Consider the following 8827-nt stretch of genomic DNA (forward strand, 5'->3'; position numbering starts at 1 on the left):
CTTAAAATTTTTCTAAACAGGTGAAGGCAATGGAGAGCTGGGACCTGCCTGTGAGCACGTCCAGGACAGACATCTTGGTTAAAGTACAAGGACATAGAATGTACGACGTGCCTGTAAGCACGGCATGTCTAACAGCTACATAACATAGGGCTTAGCAAAAATTTATTAGCACACTCATGATTTACTCTTTAACAAGAAAGGAAACTCTAAAGAGGAACTCTTTTACTTTCCACAACCCATGAAGTGATTTTTCTATATAAAAGTCATAGAATTAAAAAGAATTCACACACACACACACACTCACTAGTTCAAAACATTATCTCACTCCCATCATGGCTCATTCTTCACGTGGGTTTCTTGACGTGTTGTGCAGTTTCCCCGGCCCAGGGATTCTCCTTCATCTCTCCGTGGCTGCCCTCCGTGGCTGCTCTCCGTGGCTGCGCTCCACTTCATTTCCAGCTGTCAGAGCTTCCCTCTTGGCCTTGTGGTGCAGAGTCGGGCTGGGCAGTGGCTGGGTGCGTTTCCACATAGCTGACCATTAGCTCAGTCTTGCTCATGTGTTGTTCAAACCTTCTTTATCTCTGGTGATTTGATTCACCAGTTACGGCACGAGGGATCGATCCCCAGTTCTGGGGTTGTTGGTGAAGCAGGTCCATCATCGGGGCGTGGGTTTCGAGGCCTGGTCTGCCGCCACGGTCCTCCGGTTAGCGCAAGCACGCGTGTCTTTTTCTTTTTTTCTTATTTTGGATTGATTTTTTAAATTATTATTAATCCATTTTCTTCCTGTGTTAGCTTGCTAGCTGTGTGTTCTGCTGTCCTCACGGCCATCACCCCAGCGTCTGCCCTGCGCCAGCCTCTGCCGCCTGCCCCCCCAGTCAGTGTCCTCTGAGCTGTGCGTTCTGGTGTTTCTACCGGGAACCATTTTCCTTCCGCTTGGGATCGATCCCCACAGGTTTCATGTGTCTGGCAACGTCTTGGAGGCGGTGTGTGGGGCGCGGAGGTGGAGGCTGCTGCTGCCCCTTTGTCCTTGTGGGCACCTCCCATGCCCTTCTGCCCTCTGTGTTTCTCTGGCCACTGCGGGCAGCTCCTCCCTCATGGCCAGGAGCTGCAGCTACACATCTTTGTTTTTTGGTTTTTAAAGGTGCGTTCCTTTCCTCCTAGAAAACAGAGTGAGCAATTAGGTGGTCTTCCAAAGACTTTCCTCCTGCCTTGTGGGCGCTGAGCGCCATGCCAAGGAACTCTGGCCTGCGACGTGTGCCCCTTAGGATGGACCCAGCTGTTGCTAGTTGTTGGGGCAGGTTGACCTGGTGTCAGCTGTGGGTTTTGCCTTGTGAGGTCCATGGAGGTCACTGTCCTTCAATAGCAATCGAAGCTTATTTTTTAAATGTACTTTTAACTTACCGCCCTGAGAAGATAGAGATTGATGACTTGCAGTATTTGCACAGAGAAGTCATTCTCCATCGAGAGCAGTGAATTTAGCGCGTATTAGCCCGACCGTTCTTATGATGCAAGCCAAATATTTAAGGTTTCAATGAGGCAATTGGAGCAAGAGAGTTATCTCAGAAACTGTCAATCAGATCTATTTCCCCTTCTGTCTTCTCTTAATGAAACAAAAGAAGAAAGTGAAGAAACAGGCGGATTTGGGTTCAGTTTGCCAAGCAAAATTTGAAGCTTAAAACTTGAGAGACACTCTGCCAGCCTGCAGCCCTGTTTGGTGGATGCCCGAGTCTTGCTCCTCGGCCTGCACACGGGACGTGTGTCCCCAGGTCCAGGACACTCGGAGGAGCCCACGCAGCGCCCAGCCCCTTGGCGGGAACATCTGCTCCTGTGCGGCAGCCTCTGGCCGGCCTCGTTGCCTTGCTGAGCCGCCACACCTCAGAGGGCCGGGGGCCAGGCTGGGCAGCTTTCTTCATTTCCTGGGGGTCTTTGGCAGGGGGGAGGCTGGACAGCTTAACTCATTTATCTGGGGGATCTTTTGCCAGGACCCCCAGATGTGGCTCCCGTGTGCCTGCAGGAGCTGGTGTGTTACCAGCAGGGTCGTGCTGGCAGGTGCTGGGACCCAAGGGTTGGAGGGCTCGGGTGTGTCCTTCCTCCTCGGAGCTGGGGTCCCTGCAACCAGTCCTGCTCTGTGCACCCAGGATGCCTCTCTGTTCGGCTCCCGGAACCCACTTCCCCAGAGGGAATGTGAACCCAAGGCAAGGCACTGCCTCCCTGGGGCCCCACAGAATGACCTTGGGCACAGGCCACCAGAGACCTTATCCGAACCGAGTGTAAAAATAGGGCAGAAATCACTGCCGGGAGCCAGAACGTGCCCTGCTTATCTTGGGCAGCAGCAGCAGCTCAGCCGGAACGATTAGGGGGTATTTTTGGCCGGATGATGTTGGTGCAGCCACCCCAGGCACCAGGACAGAGGAGCATCACCAGCAGGTCAGCCCGAGCCCCCGGGGAAGCCATGGCGCCGGCCCCCAGCCCCTCCCGGAGGGCTTGTCTCTGTGCACGTGGGGTGCTTTATGCATTGTACACATTTTCATTTGTACTTAGATACACACCTTTGAAGTTGTTACCCATCGCCCTGCACATGGGGAATAGCTGCCCCCATGTCCGTCAGTGTGAGGGGGAGAAGAAAATGTGGCCTGTTTGTGCAGCGGACACTCGAGAGCCACGTAATGGGAGATGCTGGCACGGGCTACGCCATGCGGGAGCTGTGTGGACGTAGTGCCTCGGGCCCTGTCGGGTCCCTCCTGGGAGGTCCCTGGAGCCCTCATATCTGCAGAGCCCAAATGCAGAACGGCAGGTGCCAGGCTGGGCAGAGCCCTTCCTTCCACGTGGGAGGATGGGAAGACTCTGGAGACGGACAGTGAGGGCAGATGCACCGAGGTGGGGTTGTGCTTGGTCATCCAACACTTCAGGATGGTTAAATGGTAGCTTTATGTATTGTTTTACTACAAATTAAATAAAATGGATTTTTTAGAAACAGGAAAAAGCAAAGTTAAAACCCAGAAACAATTTTACCAGTTACCTGAGCTGCTGCTGAGAAGCCAAGCCCCTCGAGGTGCCAAGGGCAGTGGTGGGGCCTCTTTCCCCCACTGCCTGGACGCTGTGACAGTCTGACACCCCCAAATCCCGCCCGCCTCACACAGCCCTTCCGGGGATTCTAGTTTCTCAGGGCCTGGGCGACTCGTTTCTAAGAAAGGCTGTGTGCAGGGCGGGCGGTGGGGCGGGAAATGTCCCGAGGACAGGGTCCCCCCCACACTGTCCCTGCCTTCCCTGCTGTCCCCTGAGCACTGGAGGGTCCTGCCCTCTGGAATGGGTCTGCATCGCCGCGGCCTGGGTACAAGGCAGATAGGCCGTGAGGCCGGGACTCCACCAGGGCCCAGGAGTAGGCAGGGTCCTCCCCGGGAGTCCCTTCCCCGCTTCTTGCATGCATGCAGCACAGTGTGTGCCTGGCGTGGAGCAGGCCTGGCTGGACGGCTGCACTGACGAAGGAGCCCCTCTCGTGGACACAGCCACGTCAGGGACCCTGGCCGCCAGGACCTGCAGGACTCAGGGACGGCCCCTCTGAGGCTGAGGCACAGCTACCACTTCCTGGGAGGGCCTGTGTAGCTCTGAGGCTGACCCCTGGGTGCTTCCTGGCTGATGGGTCCCACAGAGCGGCATCGATCCTTCCTGTGCCCACCGAAGGCTGCTGCCTCCTTTTCCCACGATTACTTGAGACCATGTGCCTTACAGCGCCTCTTAGCAGCGTTTCCCCGGAGAGGAATGTGATGATGACCCTGCCCACAACCCGGCAGCATGGGGGTTCGCATAGTAGTTTTTGAGGTTACTGCCAGTTGTCCACAGTGGCCGTGTGTTCCACGGGTCTCCAGTGTGTGGGGAGGTGCAGCGGCTTCCACTGTCCTCACCCGGCCGGGCTTGTGGCTGTGAGCACCTGGCCGCACCCCACGCTGTCCCCCGCACTGCCGCCCGTGTAAGTGCCCGGGCGCGGTGGCACCCACACGTGCTCCTCCGTGTCAGTTCAAGTCTTCGCCCTCTTGTCCTCTGGGTTCGGAGTTTCCTTGCTGGTCTGTGGCGTCTTCATGTGATTGGGACACTACTGGGGGCATGGGGAGGGGCTGTGGGCGACGGCACGTACCCAGCAGCACCGGGCTCGCTCCCCGCCCTTGAGAGCATGTTTCGGGAAGAGAAGTGTGTCATTTTCGTGAAGACCACTTTGTCAGCCTTTCTCTCATGAAAACGCGTTTGGGGCTGTGGCGGGTCTGCAGCCGCCGTTCTGAGTGCGAATCTGTGCTCTGTGGCTTTGGGGCTATGGAGGGGCTGCAGGCTGTGCTCCTGGAAGCATGGGCCACCCCATGGGATCCTCTCAGCCCCCGGCGGATCTGCTGCACTCTGGGGGTGAAGTTCAGGGAATCTGGTCAGTCCCTGCCAGCTGGGCAGAAAGGCCCTCGAGTGACCCCAATGACAGGCAGGAGACCTGTGGGGGACCCAGGTGCATGGCCCATGGTGACACCTGTGCACCTTCAGCCTGCATGGACTGGATTCTGGGTGGAGATGGAAGCAGCCATGGGGAGCAGGTGGCATGAGGGGAGGCCCGGGGCCAAAGAGTCCAAAGCTGGGCACTCCCCACGACCCCCAGCCCGCCCATCATGCGACAGCGCCGGGCCAGCCCCGCTCTTCCATTGCCGGGAGGAAATAGTGTGTTCTGCCAGGGATGGGGCTGTGTGGGTAGGGAGCCCAGCAGGGGAGTTGGGTGGAAGGGCCCTGGGGAGAGGAAAGGGGCCCAAAGCCCACCTGCTCTCAAGCTTCCTGAAACGTTTGCTGATCGATGGTGAGGGCTGAGGCTGACTGCCCACCCAGGACCAAGGCGCGATGGACGCCAGCTGGCCGCACACAGATGGAGGGTCATGGTGCAGCCCAGACAGCACCGGGGCTTTTCCAAAGGGCGTGTGTCACATCGGCGTCACACAGGCAGGGACGTGCGTGTTCCTGTGGTGTCCTCCGGGAGCTGGGATCAAAGGGGAACCTGTGTGTCATTGTGCAGGGGAGGCCAGGGGGTCCCCACCTTCACTGAGTGCTGGCCCCGCTGACCAAGTGCAGAAAACTCACCCCAGAAGGGACCTGGGAAAAAGTGGTGGCAACTGAGGCCGGGCTTTGAATTCCAGGCTCCTAGTTGCACGTTTGAAAAACGCAGGGAGGTTGCACGCATGCATGCCAGGAAGCTTTAAGCGCAAGTGATGACAGAACTCGCCTTCCCGCTCTGCAAAAGCGTCTCTGGCCCCTGCCTTTGTTGGCTCATCAGGACAGCTTTGAGCTGCCACGGGCTGGGGTGTGCACGTGGGGTGTGAGGCCACAAAAGCAGGCAGGACCTTCCTCCCGGGAGCAGTGTCCGTGCCCCTCCCTCTCTCCCAGAACATTCCTCTGGGGAGGTCTGGCGTGCTTATCTTGGACACTTGTGAAGGCTACTTATCCTTTCCAAAAAATCCAAACACTCGGGGCCTGCGATTGCCCCGAGGCCCTGGGCGTGTGGGGCCACGGGCAGCACCAGGCTCCAGGTGCTCAGTGCGGTTGTGACCCCGTCCCTCTGGGATGCTGATGTCAGCGCCAGCTCTGCCTCTCCCGCCAGCCCCGGAAGAAGCCACCAGAAATGGCCTTGGTACCCGCAAGGCTGTGGTGCAGGCGATTATGGGCACAGTTGTTTCCTGTTGTCCGGGTCCCCATACTCCCTGATTCCTAATGGACGATAGTGTCCATTAGCAATGGGTGAGACCAGGCCCTCTGCGGGCTGCGTCAGGTCCAGGTCCTCACCTTCCTCCTGGACTCATTCAGATTCCCTGGCAGGAGGCTTCCCCCGGTCTAGAGAGAGGAAACTTCCCAAGATCTTTCACACCCAAGGACCGCTGCGTCTGCCTTCCGTCTGGCCAACGCTCCTCTGGTCTGGGTCACACCCGGTTTTGGTGAATTCCTGGATCTGGCACGGCTGCGAGGCCCGTCCACGACGTCCTCAGATTGCACTGAAGCCTTCTCAGCGTGCCTCTTCTCTTTTTTTTTTTTTTTTTTTTGAGACAAAGTTGCTCTTTTGCCCAGGCTGCAGTGCAAAGGCGCTATCTGGGCTCACTGCAACCTCCACCCCCCAGGTTCAAGCAATTCTCTTGCCCTAGCCTCCCGAGTAGCTAGGATTACAGGCGCATGCCACCATGTCCAGCTAATTTTTGTATTTTTAGTAGAGATGGGATTTCGCCATGTTGGCCAGGCTGGTCTCCAACTCCTGACCTCAGGTGATCCACTGGCCTCGGCCCCCCAAAGTGCCGGGATCACTGGCGTGAGCCACGGTGCCTGGCCGGGGTTTTCTCATCTCTCTGTTCAAGTGGCTGAGGCCCACGGACTCCCCTTATGTAACGGCCCCCTGGGTTCACCTTGCCCACTGCCTACACAGAGCTGATTCATCGAGACAGCGGAATTGCCATAGAGAACGTGATTTGCTTTGGAGTTTTATTGTCACTCAAGTCAGTCTCCCCAAGCATTCAGAATCAGTTCGTAAGGACGGCTCAGTGGGTGTGGGAAGCCAGTGAGCCCGGAGCACGACTGGCCAGGTCAGGAATGAAGCTGCAGGGAACTGAAGCTCCCTCCCAGTCCGTCGATCTGACCCATCCAGTGCAGGGTCTGCAGTATCTCAAGCCCTGATCTTAGGAGCAGTTTAGGGAGGGTCAGAATCCTGTAGCCTCCAGCTGCGTGGCTCCTAAACCGTCATTTCTGAACCTGTGACTAATGTCAGTTCTGAAAGGCCGTGTAGTCCCCAGGCAAGAAGGAGGTTTGTTTTAACTATAAACTAAGTTCCTTCCAAGGTTAGTTCAACCGAGGCCAGGAAGGAACAAGGACATCCGGGAGGTTAGAACCAAGATGGAGTCAGTTAGGTCAGATCCCTTCCACCATCTGGGATAATTCTGCAAACTCAGTTTCACTCGCTGCTCCACCTCAGGCTGGCAGGAACCCCTGCCCCGGCTGCCTCCCCAGCAAAGGCTGCGGCCCCATCCCCGCTGACCCGGCCCAGTTCACCCCGGCCCGCCCAGAGGCTCCTCGAAGCACGCCCCCCACAGCCCCCTGGCCCATCCCTGTGGCTCTGGGGTTTGAGCAGGTCCCTCCGCGGCCCTGGGATGGAGCCAGTGTTCCCCTGATCTCACGGTGTCGCCGGGTTGGGGGCAGCATCCACAAGGGTTGGCCTAGTCCTCCAACCCCAGCTCTTTATGGCGTCTGAGACGGGATAGGCCACGCCGTGTGCCGGGCCCTGTTTCCCTTTCTGAAAGGCCGTGTGTCTGCCAGGCTGGAGGTTCCAAGCCCATCGGGACCCTGGCACGGCCTTTCCCCTGATCCAACAGCAAACATTTTACTAAGGTTCACAGAGAGGAGTCACCCGTGGAGCGGGCACAGGAGCTGGGTGGGTGGGCTTCTGGGCAGCGCGGCATTCAGAGGAGATGAGAGCCTTCCCTGTGTCCACGGTTCTCAGGCGTCCGCGTGAAATTAACGCTATGTGAATGAGTAGCCCCTTGAGAAGGAAAATCGCACATGTGGTCTAAAAACCCTGGAGCCTCCTGCGTGGTGAGGGGTAGAGCTGGTCAGCCTCGTCCACGGAATCTCCCGGAAGAGGCCTGAACGAAGACTCAGTGTCTGTGAATTCCGGGACTGACAGCTTTGCTGCCCAAGCGCGGGTTCTGTTAGCGTCACTTACCGTCTCAGACGTGGACGGCGCCCTCGGCAGGTCTCAGAGGAGCCCTGTGGGAAGGGAGGCCCTTTCTGTTCCCAGATTCAGCTCCACGGGACATGCCCCTACCCAGCAGCTGCAGGACCCAGGAGGCTCAGAACCCACACAGGGCCCCTATACGGGGTCACTGTGCAGACAGACCCCCTGAGCCAGTCGGGCTGCAGAGGGTGGGGGCACCTTGCCAAACCTGCCTGGGAAGGGCCAGGCATTGTGTGAAAACTTCCGGGGAGACGGGGTGCGCCCGGGGCAGGGGCTGGGGTCTGCTGTTGTCCCTGCCTGCCGAAGCTCCCCTCCGTCGCCCACAGGTGGTAGCAGACAGGGGCTTTAGGGCCACCCTGGCCATGGGCAGAATTCTTGGCCCTGGCGGACTCATGGGCAGGGAGCGTGCAGGTACCTCAGGCTGTCAGAGCCTCTGCTTCTCCCGCTGGTGTCCACACCCCACCCTGCCGCCTCACCACACTTAAGAAAAAAAAGCTGCTTTTTAAAAATAACTTTAGCCTTGGATAACCGGGGCCTCCCTTCCCCCTCCCCTACCCGCCTCCCCTCCCCTCCCTTTCTACCCACATGTTTTCTTTGCCTCCCTCCTTCCCCTGCTTCTCTCCTCTGCCCTAGTCCCTCCCAACCCCCACCCACCACGGGTGCCAGGCCAGCAGGCAAGCACCTGGGTGGGTGCCCAGCCCTCCCAGGCAGAAGGTGGGTGGCTTTCTGGTGAGAAGGAGTGTTGGGCCTCCAGGGCCAGCCTCCTCCAGACGCCCCCTTCCCTGGACACAGAGCTCTCCACCGACTCTCGGCCCGCAGGCCCCACATGCTCCTTCAGCCCCGGAGGTGCACCTGGCCTGGTGCCCGACAGCAGGTTCCCAGCCCAACAGGGCAGCAGGAGACGAGCCTCCGCCCTAACAGGAAAGCAGAGTGGACTGGGTGGACCCACGGACCTGGGGAGAAGCTGTGTGTCAGAGGCACACGGAGGGCTGGGTGGACCCGCAGACCTGGGGGAAGCTCCGTGTCAGAGGCACACGGAGGGCTGGGTGGACCCGCGGACCTGGGGGGAAGCTCCGTGTCAGAGGCACACGGAGG

Source organism: Sapajus apella, unplaced genomic scaffold (assembly GCF_009761245.1).
Source record: "Sapajus apella isolate SASKATOON/1434 unplaced genomic scaffold, GSC_monkey_1.0 scaffold11, whole genome shotgun sequence".
Taxonomy (NCBI): domain Eukaryota; kingdom Metazoa; phylum Chordata; class Mammalia; order Primates; family Cebidae; genus Sapajus; species Sapajus apella.